Below are 15,239 nucleotides of genomic sequence, written 5' to 3' on the forward strand. Positions count from 1 at the left end.
TGGGTGGCTTCTATCTTAGCTGAAGCTTGCATAACTAAGGGCCCTTCCTCCCCAGTCAGAAGAAGTCTCAGCTTAATTGCTGGGATATCAGCATAAGTGGGCAGAGTGGAAGTAGCTTGAAGATAGACTCCACCAGCTGGGTCACTTAGCCAAAAGCTGATCAGTTGTATAATGGAAGGGATCTCTCTCTTTTTCCAATTATACAAATTCTGAGGCAGTAAAAGGGACGTGATGACGCATTGTGGAGCGGGCCGAGGGTTAAGCCGTTTAGGGCCATCCCCATTTGAGTGCCGGATGGGATACATGCCCGCCGGCACTATCTGGAGCATTGGGCTCAATTCTGACCTGAAGGGCGGTTGGGAGGGCGTGGCACCCTAGGCGGGCAGTGGCCGCCATTCTCCGAGCTGGTAGACAGGGTGGGCGGGAGAGGAGCGGGGTCTCTACTGTGAGGATTCCCATCGAGGGGGAAGCTTACTCAACTGTGGGGACAATGCTTGCAACGTTGGGGAACTCCTAGCGGGCAGACTGCATGTTCTTTACCCGCGGAGGCCACATCCTCCTAGCATCTGAGTTAAATTATTGTGTGCTTTCTCTGGGGTCGCAAGGAGGGAGAGCTTTTAGAGGGTTCCTTCCCTGGCGCTGGGGGGGAGGAGGTGTAGTCCCCTCTGGGGAAAGGTGAGGAAGTACTAGGGTGCACATCGGCTATGGGACCGGGGAAGGGGTCCATCTCCCGCTGGAGAGGGAGGGGGCAGACGGCAATGACCAGAAACTAATGAATCCCGTTACTATGGCTGGCCCAGAGGGGCTGAGGCCATGCTTGGCGGGACAGGAAAAATCCAACAAATTGTCTGGGGAGGCAGGCAGAATATCCAAGGGGAATTTAGCTGGCCCCTGAGAACTATAAGACTCTCCGTGGACTCCTGGTTCCCACCACTAGCATAATCTTAGTTCCCTGAATGCAGGGAATAATTTTTAGGATTTCTATATATTTCCATAAAAGTTCTATCTAATGTTTTGGCCTGCTTCTTCAATCGGTACTCCTCAAAGCCTGATAAAAGATTCTGGAGGATGGAGCCAATCCAGCGAACCTGCTGTTGCCACCCAAGAACCAGCCGACAAATTATAATTGACCCATTCTCCCCTGCACCAAGACTCCAAACTTCTTCTTCGCTGACACAGGGGGGCTTTAGCGGCCCGAGCCTATCCCAGTTATACAGGGCCTTAAAGCCAGCAGGGGAATGGATTCAGGCAGAGACTGGGAACCTCCATTCTTAGATCCACAGACTCCCCATTTCTGCCTTTGCAAAACTGGAGCATCAACACTACTTATTCAAAGCACTGCGCTCTGACTTGGGCTTTCCGGTTTCCAGTCCTTCCTGGACAAAAACCCGCTTTGCCAAATTCCTGAGCCTAAGGACCGCGCTTCGGGTTTAAACCTGGCCTGGGTTCTTTCTTGTCCTTCCGACCAACCCCTTAACGCCGGTGTCTCCTCCGTTCCTTCTTTATGGCTCCCACGTGAAAATTCTCTCTCTCTCTCTCTCTCTCTGGATCTCCCTGCCCTTCTCCCTTCGCGGAGTCCGTCTCACCTGTCCTGCAGAGGAGCCCACAACCTCCCACTGCTGACCTCCGGATCTCCCAACCACTGCAACCATCTCGCCGCTTCTTGAACTGCACTCCGCCAGTCGGGTCGGTTCCTCGAGAGCAATACCGGTTCTCCGTAGGTTCAGAAAATCCCGGACGAGCCCCTTAACTGTTACACCGGCTAAGCCTCAGGGTAACACTTCTCTTGCTCTAGAGTATTCCGCCTCGCAGCGCCCAGGAACCCAAGCAAGACCCGCATACAAGGCTCGGATATATATAAAGAGATTGGAGATGCTGACCTAAGTGTCAGCACCTCCTTCCAAGACAAACACTGCTGCCTAGCAGCCTTACAATCCCTCAAGTACACTTTCTCCCGCCGGGAGTCCGAGAACCAAAAGACAGCCCACCACCATTCAAAACAACCAATCATTCATTTGCAACATACGCAGGAACCAATCAGTGTCCGATATGCATCCTCTTCTCAAGCCACACCAGAGCAGGGCTAGGCGATGACGTGGGTCCACTGGCGGGGACACATACTGTTTTCCAGGTGTCCGGGCAGGAAGCAAAGAGCGATAGCGTGAGTCCCCTTATCTGCCTGCTGCTGATGAGATTAGGCAGGGCAAGGCGCTTCGGCTGAGGTTTCCCTTTGTCCGTGTGCATCAGGGGACTTTACACGTGAATGGGATAAGTCCGGGTGGGGCAGAGATGGCTCTCTGCCCTGGGCCAAGGAGGTTCCATACAAGCACAAATACAGGGAAACTTACAAATCCTATTTCTACCTAATACAAATCAGTTCCTACCTAAACAAATACAAGACAGAAATAAATTTTCCAATCGTTTTTAGTTCAGACATAGTCCAGGAGCGGGATTCTCTCCTGGCTCCGCTATCAATAGGAAGAGCAGAACCTTATTTGGCAGGTGGGGCAGTAGCAAAAGGGGCCTGTAACAACTCAAATTCTGAACTATGAGCCAGGGAGTTCAGATCTTACCTTTGTTGTCAACTCACCAGCTGGCCTTAGACCCAGCCAGTCTTATACCTTGCATGATTATTAGAAGGACTGCTGCATAAAAGATGCTTTGACAGCTTCAAAACATTATATAAATGCTTAGTATTATATATAGTAATCTCTTGCCACTTCTTGCCCATTTATGAATGCAGCAGATTTTTGACTGAAAATACAAAAGTGGAGGGTGATAGTGAATGTGAGAAAATTAATCTGGGATAAAAGGATGGGATTTAATGTTGTGTGTTCTTGTTCACATGCGTGAACTGCAGCTTCCCCCTGCATACTTGATGCAGAGACATGTGGTGGTAGTGACCATTTACAGCTATAAATAAATGACTGCATCCTTGCCTGTGGCTGTGTTGCTATTTTTGTTGCAGTTGTTGTGTCTGGGCAGTCAGATGTTGGCAGCAGATGCTTTGTTTTATTTTGCATCCTGATGCAGTCTCTGCATTTGGAACTTGGTGCTGCTTGTCCCTTTACAAATGTCTTGGGTGGGGGCAGTACATTCATTTCCTTTCTCAGTTTATATACCTGGGACCCGTGATTGGGGATATACAAAGCTGAATTTTTTTCAAGTAAATTTCCTACTGCAGAATTTTTGAAAAGACTTTTAAAAATTGCTTTAAAAAAAGTTGAACAATTCTATTGAATTTTGGCCAAATTATTTTTGAGAATGTCGAGGCTGTCTCCTAGACATCATTCCTATGTAACTGATAAAGTGTGCTCTAAAATGCTGTTTACCATGTGCTTATGGTGAAATAAATGCTGTTATTGTTTAAGGTGCCACTGGTTGCCTGTTTTACTCCCCTAGGCTTCCAGTTCAGACCGGTTGTTCCTTTTTCAGCTTGAGAATAAGTTAGTCTTGAAGTAATAGAATGGACTTTCTCACTACTTTAGACTGTATGTGGTGTATTCCAACCTTGAATGTTTCCTGGTATTAAAAAAATTCCTCAGGGAAAACAGAAAATGAAGCATAGCAGCGAGTATTTTCTGCCGGTTTCCTTTGCTGTGCTGGTTCTCTGGTTGTCTTTAACATACTGGAATGTTTCATAATGTGATTCCCTCACCCATGGTCAGGAATGGTGCGATCCATTCTACCAATTCATTATCCTGGGCATGCGAACCAGGCCTCAAATAGTCTGCTAAATGGTACCTTGTTTCTATTCTGAAGGAGCAGCACTTTACTACCTGCTGGATGACATGTTGTGGCAAACCCTAATACTTAAATTCAAGCAGTGCCTTGAAAACGGATGGAAGTATTTGCTGCAGGATGTTTTGATGATAGCAAAAATGGTGATGCTAAAAGGATGAGACAAAAATACGGAGGATAGTTCAAGCAGAGAGTAACTCTCCGAATAACAGTTTCTAGAGATTTCACATGTTTATGCTCTTCCCTGCAACATCTGACTGACTGGTTGCCATCTGTAGACAAAATGCTGAGCGGACAGACTGGTGGTCTGACTCAGCATGGTGATTCTTACATTGGAAACTACCTTGAGTAATGGATTTTCGCTTCAGAAGACAAGCAAGCCTTAAACATACGTGGTGTCTGTGTACAACAAATACTTTAATGATTCACATCAAGACATGCTGGGATGTGAAATGACCTGAGAATGGGTCCTCCCTTGCCTCTTTTGCACTTTTGGCTTCTCTTCCTTGGGAGGTCACACTTGGGCATGGTCCAGCATTATTGCATCTACGGATGAAAGGATGAGGCTCCCAACTTCAGCAAAATCAAAGCCTTCAATTCTTGGCCTCAGACTGTGTGTTTGGGGTGGGGATGATGAGGCTCAAAATTACATTCAGATGTGCATATTCATTCCTGATGTTGTTGTCCTGTGCACAGTGTGGAAAACCCCAATTCTAGTTTTCTTTTCAAAGGAACACGTCAGGAACTCAAATAATGTGCATTTGACTTGTGGCAAACCATTAAAACCAGTTGAGTGTGGGGTTGTCTGAACAGGGCATCGACATTTGATAGGTTTTCCCTGAAAGCCTTTTCCTACAATGCATTTCTCTTCCCATTCCATCTGTCACTTTGTTTTCCCTTCAGTCTAATTCTACATTTATTCCAGTAGAAATAATCTAGGCTAGTTATGTAATTTTGCATGCATTCATTATTCCTCTTCCCTACAATTGTATTGTCTTTCCTGCTGCAGAATGTGTGGAGTAATAATCTGTGATTACTGCTCTGAAGAAACTATCAGGGCCTTTAAAATGTTTCCCAGATTGGTCTCAAATTCTCTGAAGATGTGTTTTTTTGAACCATGCTCCTTCTCTCTGTGTGCTTCTGTCCTCCATTTCCTGTCTGTCCTCCGCCTGTGCAGGATAACAGATGTCCTCCTTTCGCACTACTACTTTCGGCCAGAGAAGTGTTGAGGGTTATTCTGAATCATGCTCAAAGCAGCAAAATCATCTGGTTCCAATTATCCTGCCACTCTTCTCTCTCCCCCCCACCCCCACTACCGTTCTGCATGTTTTTGCTAACCCATCTGGTTGGTGGGACACACCCGTCTGTACAAGTGCCAGAGCCACCTTGTGAATCAGGCCTTTGTGGGGAGGAAAATGAATTAGATACAGACCAATGGGATGACAGCCTGTTACAGCTGAGCTCCAGGGGGCAGACAGTGCAGGCTACCGGGGAACAGGGGCTAGCTGGCACAGTTCTGCATCTTTTTCACATAGTTGGCTTTTTCTCTGGGGTAAGTCCCTGCACGGTTTAGTATTGGAGCAAAACTTTAAAATGGACTCTTGCATTTGCTCTGCTGCTTGTATACCTCCTTTGTCATCTTCTTCTTGGGCCCTGTGATTTAAATTACAAAAGAGGGGTTTGAACAGGACTAGAAGACTTGGCTGGCTTAAGAGGCCTCTGGAGAAAGGGGCAGCAGCACACAACTCGAAGAATGAGGTAACTTACTGTAATTATCTCAGAATCTTTAAGGGTTTTTGAGAAGCCACGCCAACCTTTTTCTTTAGTTGTAAGGTAACGCTGAGGAATGCCATTCGCCTTCTGTGGACTTCTTTACAGCCATGGAAAGGAATGAAGCAATTCTGGGCCAGTCAGGGAACTCGAGCACCATGTGTTGCTTGGAATCCTAGATGTTTTCTTAAGCTTTAAAAATTAGCTGGGGGGGGGGGGGGATATCGATCCAGATTGTACTGCTTGGGAAAGGGGAGATGTGTGTTGATTCTTCCTCTGAACCCATCCTGATAAGAAGAAGAGTTTGGATCCCCCCCTTCTCTCCTGTAAGGAGACTCAAAGGGACTTACCCTTCCTCTCTCCACAACAGACACCTTGTGAGGTAAGTTGGGCTGAGAGAGTTCAAAGAGAACTGTGACTCACCCCGCAGGAATGTAGGAGTGGGAAAACAAATCTGGTTCACAAGATAAGAGCCTACTGACTCATGTGGAGGAGTGGGGTATCAAACCCAGTTCTCCAGATTAGAGTCCAACTGCTACATCACACTGATGAGAAGTGAGCCCTACACTGTTTTGGCTAAAAGGGACCAGTTTTAATGAGGCAAGTCACGCAGGGATGGAAGAATAAGCAGTCCCTTTCAGGTTTTTCTAATTGCTGCTTTTTAGAATCAAAGAAGGCCAAGTCTACATGTGCAATGAGATAAAGTAGTCGAATCCTAAAGTGGTCGAGTGCAGGTTTGAGGGAGATGTCCCTTCTGTATTCTCTCTCAAATAAAGATGGAGGACATATATTAAAAAACCTAGCACATAACAGGGGACTCAAGTCCATCCCATCCCTCTTCCTGATCGAATATTCTACTTGCAGGGACTTGTTTATGTAAGTAAAGGTTTAATTAATGTGATTTTCCTGCCTCCAGTTTGAAGTGGGAGCTTTCCATTCCACCACTTCCTTCTCATCATATAACAAGCATAAACCAGGCTGAACGTCTGGAGGACTTCCCGTTATGGGATTGTAATCAAGTGAATTTCAGCCCTGTGTCTCCCCGGAGTCATTCCGTTTGCCCTGCATTGCTATGGTTCTGTGTAATCTCTAGTATTTCCTCCTTGATGATACTGATATGCCAGTTAGCCTACCAAAGGCTTGACTATTTTTTTAAAAGTCCCCATTTTGAATTGCTTTAGCCTCAGCATCATGTGGGGTGAATTAATGCTTTTGCTGCAGCAGATATACACTATAAAATGTTTTTGGTTTGCTTGTTTACTCTGATCAGATGGGGTAATAATATTGCTTGCATCTTAACATTAGTTCCTGACGTACCATTTCCAGTTGCCAGTCTGTGTGGGCCATTGTTGTCATCTTCCTGCCAATGTTTCAGAGCTGGAAAGGTCAATTGCTCTTATCTGCCCAGTTCTCCACAAATTGGGATTTTACGAGGTAGGACTGGCTTTCTGCCATATCACTGCCATTGTTACAGAAACAGTCTTTTATCTGTGGGCTTTTAAAAATGCTAGCAGTGGTGTCTAAGGTACAATAGTGAGGGAACAACCAGCTAGATAAGCATGGTTTAATTGCTCCCTGGTTTTGAGAGCAGAAGCCATCCTCCCAATTCTGCACTGGACTGGATCTGGATGACATCTGATCTACTTCTCTCAGGTTGAATGCTAAGATAAGCATTTCCTGAAGAGATTCTCGGCGTTCTGAGAAAGTAGCACTAACATTTGAGGGTGCAATCAAGACAAAGTATATAGTGCTTGTCTTATTGAAATCAGTGAGTCAAAGCATGCCTTAATTTCTTTCTGTATCTAAATATAAGAGTGAGATTTTCAGCAATAATGTTGTAGTTGTATTGATTCCATTAGCTGAAACTGGCAATGGATGACATAAATCTGCCTCGTGTCTGTGAGGTATGGCAAGATAGCTTGCAGTGATTTTCCTTAGACAGGTGTGAAACTAGTCTTTGGCAGAATGGCAGATGCCATTTAGGAATGGGCTATGGCTCAGTGGTAGAGCATCTCCTTTGGATACATAAGGTCCCATGTTCAACCCTTGACACTTTAAAAGAATTGGAGTGTGTGTGTGTGTGTGTGTGTGTGTGTGTGTAGTTCTGTCAACTCACAGCTGACTTATGGCAACCCCACAGGAGGCGTTTAGAGATAGTTTGCCATTGCCTTCTGTGGAAACTCTGGAACATCCTTTTCCCCAGGAGAAGTCCATGTGTTTATAATTATTTTAATTTTTACTTTTCTAGTTACTTCCCTCTGATGAATCTCATGCAAAACCCCTAGGGTGTGCACCTCTCTTTTTTTTTTAGAACAGGGGTATAAACTACCGTATATACTTGCGTATAAGCCGAGTTTTTCAGCCCTGTTTTAAGGCTGAAAAATGCCCCCTCGGCTTACACGCGAGTCACCACTTACCAATAATCACAAGCTGCTTGTTGCTGCCCTCCCCGGAGGGCGAAGGGGAAACCCCTGCAGCCGGCGGGCTCTTCAGGCCTCTGCTGAGGCTGGGGGCATGGCCCGGGACAACCTCCATGTGGCTGCACAAACCGCTTGTTGCTGCCCTCCTTGGAGGGTGAAGGGGGAACCGAGGCACCTTTTCCCAGCCAGCCGGAGGCAGAGGGAGCTCCTTATTTGGGCAGTGACATCAGGGGGAGTCACTGCCCAAATAAGGAGCTCTCTCTGCCTCCCGGCTGGGGTTTGAGGAAGTCCAGCCAGCTGGAGGCAGAGGGAGCTCCACAGTATACCAGCTATCATTCAGACTGGGGTTCAGGAAAGAGAGGTCAATCTCCACTCCTTCCAGTGGTCTGTCAGGAGATTAGTGGCACCAGGTGCTCCCTTTACTTTCTTGCATATCTATCCTATTACTTACTTACTGTGTTTGCAGTAGGGAGGCCAGGTAAACCTATTTGAATGACTGTATTTGGTCCAGGAGCTTCTTCCCATCTTTAAAAATTGGGAGCAGCAAATGACTTTGTGGGGATGATGATGTGGCAAGGTGTAAGACGGCTATAGAAATGTTATCATCCTTTTCCGTTTTATTACACATCTCTTGAAAGTGAAACATTAGCGAAACAAACAACTAGGATGTCTTCCACCTTCCTCCCCGGGAACTTCTGAAGATTTCATCAGGCTGCCTGAAGTGTGTTTAACAGCTTTTAAATTGTTTTTTGAGGGGATGAAAAGAAAATGGCTCATGTCAAGCCAAGTTTGTTGGGGAGGGAAGATGCAACAACAACAATTTGAAAAGTGGAGGAGGCAGCAATTGCCGGCCATTGGAGCTGAAAAGATCCCCAGAATTGAGAAAAAAGCAGAAGAGGTAGCCAAGTTATATCCCGGTCTGGGTGGCAACGGCCCGGTATACAGCAGTCAGGAGGAGATGGAAGAGCACCTATGACAGGGGTGGCCAACCTATGGCACTCCAGATGTTCATGTCATGGACTGCAATTCCCATCAGCCCCTGCTAGCCACCTCTGACCTATGGTGATCATCGTTTTGGAACTGGTTGCATTAAAAGCCCTTGTTTTGCTGTTCCAGGAGTATGGAGAACTAAGCTCTGTCAGTAGATACTGAAAGTGCTGAGGAAAAGCTTCAGTTGTGCTCGGGGTAGTCTGGAACTGATTGACTTCCCACTGCTGCCCTCTGCAGTTTTTGAAAATCCCAGTGTGAAATTACTATCAAAGACTCTTTAGTGAAGCAGCACAGTAGCTCACTGTCTCTGGTTGGGCAGTTGGTTCAGAAAAGCAGTGGTGTCTGTTATTCCCATAGGTTAGGTTTGTTTAGTTGTCCACTATCGGATTGTTTTTGTTGTCTTTTTGTCATTGTTGAGTGTTATTAGTAAATTGCTAGTGGGCACACATCCCTATGATTTTATATTTGTGGGGGAGGGGTGTTGGAAATTCTGCTGTAACTCTAGTTAGGAATTGTACAGGGCTGAAGGGGGTGGAAATATGGTCCATTTTGGGGAGGTTGGTAGAGGGCCAGGGATCCCAGTGATTATGGGGTGAGGAAGTATAGCAGTGGGAGAAGGCAAATGAGAGAAGGAGGGGGAGGTGTAGACAAGCTCGCCCCCTTCTAACCTTCACCCCATTCTCACACATGAGTGTGGTAGACAGAGGATGTTATACATGAGTGTGGTAGACAGAGGATGTTATACTCTTTTTCGACACTGATGTTGTGCAATGCCAGGTCCATAGATAATAAGACCAGGATTATCTCATACTGTATAATACTGACCTGGCATGCGTGACCAAGACCTGGATGAGAGGAGGAGGAGGAGGAGGAGGAGTTTGGATTTATATCCCCCCCTTTCACTCCTGTAGGAGACTCAAAGGGGCTTACAATCTCCTTGCCCTTCCCCCCTCACAACAAACACCCTGTGAGGTAGGTGGGGCTGAGAGAGCTCGGAGAAGCTGTGACTAGCCCAAGGTCACCCAGCTGGCGTGTGTGGGAGTGTATAGGCTAATCTGAATTCCCCAGATGAACCTCCACAGCTCAGGCGGCAGAGCGGAGAATCAAACCCAGTTCCTCCAGATTAGATACACGAGCTCTTAACCTCCTATGCCACTGCTGCTCCTCTTAACCTCCTACACCACCACTACTGCAAGAACTTACCCCACCAGGTTTCTCAGTCCTTCACCAGACTTGGACTAAGGGCTGGGTGGAGTGGCGATACTTAGTTTCGATGCTTTCTCCTTCTGGGCAGTCCCTGCCCCAAGGATCATTGCCATTGATTGTGTTAGCCTAGTGTGGGAATCCGTAGAGAATGTGCCGATTCTGCTAGTGTACTGGCCACCTAGTGTGCCAGCAGATAGCCAAAACTGCTTGAGGCTGTGTCAGAATGGGCCTTGAGGTACCCCAGGCTTCAAGTTCTGGGAGACCTCAACATCCATGTAGAATGTGGCCACATGGTTACAGGCAATGGGCCTAGTGTCTTCCGTGGCAGCACTGGGGCTCTTCCTGGTTAATATGGAACCTACACACCCAAATGGGCCACATGCTGGATCTGATCTTTTGGACAGGGCTAGATGTGGCCTTTATCTCTACTGGTTTGACCACTTTGCTCTGAAGGTCTGGGTGGGTGTGATCACTCCTTCTTGTCTAGGTGACAGGCTTATTTATGCTTACCCACAGAGACTTATGTATTCACGTGGTTTCCAGAATGCCCTGTGGGATCTGAGGCCTACTGGCAGTTCTCTCAATGAGCTGATGGAGAACTGGAATGCCCAGCTCTCATAAGCCATTGAGTCTATTGCACCCCAATGCCCTCTTCGCCCCTACATCAGGGTGGCTCTTTGGTATACTGAGGAGCTATGGCTGAGGAAACAGGAACTTAGACAGCTAGAGTGAGTGTGGCAACATACTCATGATGAAGCGGCAAGAACATCTTATAGAACGTTTATGAAAGCTTATGAGATAGCAATTAAGAGCATAAAGAAACCATTCTTTGTTTCCACTAGCTCACACCCAGCACAATTATTTAGGGTAATTCGATCACTGACATCCCTTCCAATGGGATCCAAAAATAAGGAATTGGCCATTAGCTGTGAGGCTTTTGTGAACAACTTTGCAGACAAAATCTTGTCATTTTACTGAGATCTCCCTGCCACAGTTGATACACTACGGGAACTTGGCTGTCTTTTAATCCTATACTGGACCACTTCACCCTACTTTCCCAGTTTGACGTACTGAGTACTCACGGCTGTAAGATCTACTAGGTGCTGTCTTGATCCATGCCCCTCATGGTTGGTGAAAGTCAGTCATGAGGACCTATGAGGCCACCTGTTGGAGATTGAGGCAAAAAGAGGCAATAATATGCCTGCTCTTGAAAATACCATCTTTAGATCCAATGGATCTGGCCAATTACCGCCCTGTCTCAAACCTTTCGTTTCTGTCTCAAACCTTTCGTTTAATTGGAGAGCAGTGGTAGAATAGCTGCAGGTATTTCTGGAGAATGCAGAGGTACTGGATCCCTTCCAGTCCAGTTTTCGCGCTGGCCATGGGACGGCGACCGTGGTGGTCACCATCACGGAGTAGCTCCAATTACAACTTGACCAAGGCGGATCAGCGCTGCTGGTGTTATTAGATTTCACTGCAGCTTTTGACATTGTCAATCATGATCTTTTGACCCTGCCTCACTGATGCTGGAATTCAGGGCACAGCTTTGAACTGGCTGGCCTCATTTTTCCAGGCCTAGGGACAGCAGGTATCCTTTGGGGAGAGAACATCCCAGTGGTGCCCACTTGAATGTGGGGTGCCATAAGGGGCTTCTCTTTCCCTGATGTTGTTTTAAATCTATAGGTGACCCCTGGCTCAACTGGTCTAGAGCTTTGGGCTGGGTTGTCATCAGTATGCTGATGGCACCCAGCTCATTCTGTTGATGGAGGGCCAGTTGGCTTCTGCCCCAGATGCTCTGCAATAGTATTTAGAGACTGTGACTGGTTGGTTGATGAAAAGTAGGCTGCAGCTGAATCCATCGCAGATGGAGTGACTGTGACTGGATCAGCAGGAGAAGCCTGAGGGCTTCCTACTGCCTCAATTTGACAGGGTGGCTTTAAGAACTTTGTCCTCTATCAAAAGCCTGGGTGGGGTCTCAGAGTCATCAATGGAGACCCAGGACATGCACATGGGCAAAGTAGTGTTTTTCCATCTTTGCCAGGCTGGGCAGTTGGCCCCTTACCTCTCCTGTGTTGATCTTGTCACAGTGATCCATGCAATGTCACCTCCAGGTTAAACTACAGCAGCTCGTCTGATCTGACAGTTAAAGCTGATTCAATATGCAGTGGCCAAACTCCTCACTGGAGCTTCAGTGAGAGCATATTACTCCCATCTTGTATTGGCTGCTCTGGTTGCCAGTCGAGTGTTCAAGGTGTTAGCTTTGACTTTCAGGGCCTTACAGGATCTGGGATCCTCATATCTTAGGGACCACATATCCCCATATTGCCTGCAAAGGTCTCTCGGTACTTCAGATGGGAATCTATTAGTGGTCCCTAGCCCTAAGAATATTAGGTTGGCCTCGACCAGAGTCAGGACCTTTTTGGCCCTGACTTCAGCCTGGTGAACCTCTCTGTTTATTGACACCAGGGCCCTGCAGAACCTTGTCCAGCTTTGCAGGGCCTGTAAGATTGAGATGTTCCACCAGCCCTTTGGTTGAGACCATCCATCTGCTGTCATAACATCAGTTGATGTCCTCCCGACCACTTACCACCAACAGTCAATTAGACCATTGTTGTTAACATCAACACACTGTATCATCTATTGATAGTAACTCCATTCTTGATTACCTGTTTTGGGCTGAAGAGTGTTCATTCCCATTTATGATAGGACGGGGAATGGAATTGTTTTATTTTATCTTGTGTGAGTCTTATGCATTATTTTAATTTGAATGTAAGCTGCCCCAAACTTGGCTGTGACCAGGGATAGGTGGGGTATAAGTTTGATAATAATATTAATGCAATTGTGTTAACTTTCCCATCAAAGGGGGCATGTTGATCCCAGATAACTGTTGAAATGGAGGGGTTGCCTGTACATCCTGACATTGTGTGAAGCTGGTGCAACTCAGAAATTGTGAATGCTTTTGCTGCAATAGTCTTTTTTCCATTAAATTTTTATTTAATATTTACAATTTCCAAAAGCTTCACAAGGTTAAAACATAATTATAAATTACACTTAAGGTGCTACAAGATTGTTAAAATTTGAGTAGCATTTAAAAATGACTATCCTCGTGGATTTTGCCCAAATCTTGTATCAATGCATGAGAGACTGGGATCTAGAAAGGTGTCTTTTCGCAGTATAAGTGGGCCTCAAACTTCATTTTGATGCAAAGCATTCTCAAGTGTTATTTCCCTTCAAATAAGGAACTTGAAGATCTCTGTATTCTGAAATAAAAATACCACTGTGACTGTGGGTGGGTGAGTGGTTGTGGGCGAATCTCTCCCCCATAAATGTTCTAATCTTAAAAAGCTTGCGTAGCCCCGCAAATAGTTAGTCTGGATAGATTTGTGGTGGGGACATGAACTGATTCCCCACGGATTAAATTATGAGGGTCCCCGAGTGAACATGTTATTTTCTATTATTGGCAAGGGGGCATTCTGATGCTTCTTCTCATAAGGGGGGGGGGGCAGCTTGTAAGAAAGGCAGTACCCCCACCCCCCTTTCCATGGGGCGAGCAAAATAGCCCTGGTTTGAAATGTGTAAAGCTGTGAGGCGAGCCAGGCTGAAGGAAGGATGCAGGAGAAGGGAAAGGGTCTGGGGCTGAGGCAGCCGAGCTGAGGTGGGGGACGGATGAGGCGGAGCTCGGATCCGTGAGTTTCCTCCTGCTGCTGCTGCTGCCGCGGCGCCTCGTCGTCGTCGTCCTCCTCCTCCCAACAATAGCAGGCCCCGAGTCGGGCCCGTGAGGGCGGGAGGATGTGCAAAGGGGGCCGAGGCCTCTATGCCGGAGAAGGAGCCGGACCTGCTCCCCACCCCACCTGTATTCCCGGGCCGGCTGCGGGGCGGAGAGGGTAAGGGGAGCGAGACCCGGCTGTGCGTTTGTGGATTTGAGGGGTGCAAGAGGAGATGTAGGTGAACAAGGGGTGATTTAGAGGAGAATGGCTGCTGAGAGGGTGGGGGAGCGCTGGGAGCGTCGGGATTTTCAGGCTTTGGGGCTGGCTGCAGTTTTGGGGAAGGGGGTTGGGAGCAATTGGGGATTTTTTTGGGGGGGATCAGTATATGTGTCGTGGTCCCCCCAACTCTGATCTTGTCGCCCTTGAGATCTGGGAACTTGCTGGATCTCATAGCCAGTGTGGTGTTGTGGTGTCTGGAGGCTTTGTGGAAGAGGACGTTTGTGAGAGAGGCACTTTCCAGTCAGTTTGCATATGGTAGGTGGGTGTGTGTTTTGGGGGGGGGGGGCTGGGGCGGAGAAGCCCCCTATGAAAGATTTCGAGCACAGGGATCATCAGTGCAGCTTGGAGGAGGCAACTAGAGCAGAATTGCCTGGTTGAACAGCGTTGCCCAAATAGGTTTTGGGGGCCAATGGACTTGTGGAGCATGAAAAGACTGTTTTGCTTTTATGTTTATGTTTTGACCCCCACAGTGACTTTAGGGCGGGCGCGGGGGGGGGGTGGGGAGTGATCTGGAGCAAGGTTGCTGCAGAATGGGAAGACAGGAGGGTCTAAGAATCCTTTTCACTGGATCATCTGCTGAAGCTGCTTTTCACACTTAAGCAGGGCTCAGACTTAACAGCCATCCTGGATGGCTTTGCATTCCTTGTAGTTCACCGAGCTGTGGTTAGTCTCTTTGTGCTTAATATGTAGACATTGGCACTATCCAGCACCAGCAGCAGCACCTCCCCCCCCCCCAAAAAAAAAAACAACAACAACCCAGGAATGCAGCCAAGGAAACGCGGTCTTCCCAGCATGCTGGTTTGGAGTCAGCTGAATACCCTTGGATGCTAACTTGCCTGAAGGACTGTGCTAGACCTTGGCACAGTTGGTATGTACACAGGAATGTTGGCGCGCAAGCCGCACAGTTGCCAGTGTTAATGGCTGATTAAGAAGGGATCTGCTTGACAGACGTGAGCAGTGTCTGCAAGGGATCCTAGGAATTCATCCGAGCGGGGGTGGGGTTGGTCAACGCAGAAATTGGGAGCACCCTTGCTTAGGAAGAACACAGCCTGCCCCTCCAGAGGAGAATCCTTCATGCTGCTTATTGGAGCATCTCAAATCAGCCGTTGACCCAAACATCCCAACT

General features: G+C 47.3%; 1 protein-coding gene across 3 annotated transcripts in view; it reads left to right on the forward strand.

The window, feature by feature from the left end:
* The window catches only part of NCKAP5L (NCK associated protein 5 like), a 56,650-nt gene that overhangs the window by 18,855 nt on the left and 22,556 nt on the right, over window positions 1–15,239 (forward strand). The window contains exon 1 of one of the 3 annotated variants that reach the window (XM_048490443.1): window positions 13,820–14,068. The exons of 1 other annotated variant lie outside the window; for it this stretch is intronic. The gene's annotated coding sequence lies outside the window, so the exon portion shown is untranslated. Of the gene's footprint in view, window positions 1–13,819; window positions 14,069–15,239 lie in introns of those variants that run through there. One more of the 3 variants, XM_048490442.1, reaches the window with a different exon arrangement.

Source organism: Sphaerodactylus townsendi, linkage group LG03, assembly GCF_021028975.2.
Source record: "Sphaerodactylus townsendi isolate TG3544 linkage group LG03, MPM_Stown_v2.3, whole genome shotgun sequence".
Classification (NCBI taxonomy): Eukaryota; Metazoa; Chordata; class Lepidosauria; order Squamata; family Sphaerodactylidae; genus Sphaerodactylus; species Sphaerodactylus townsendi.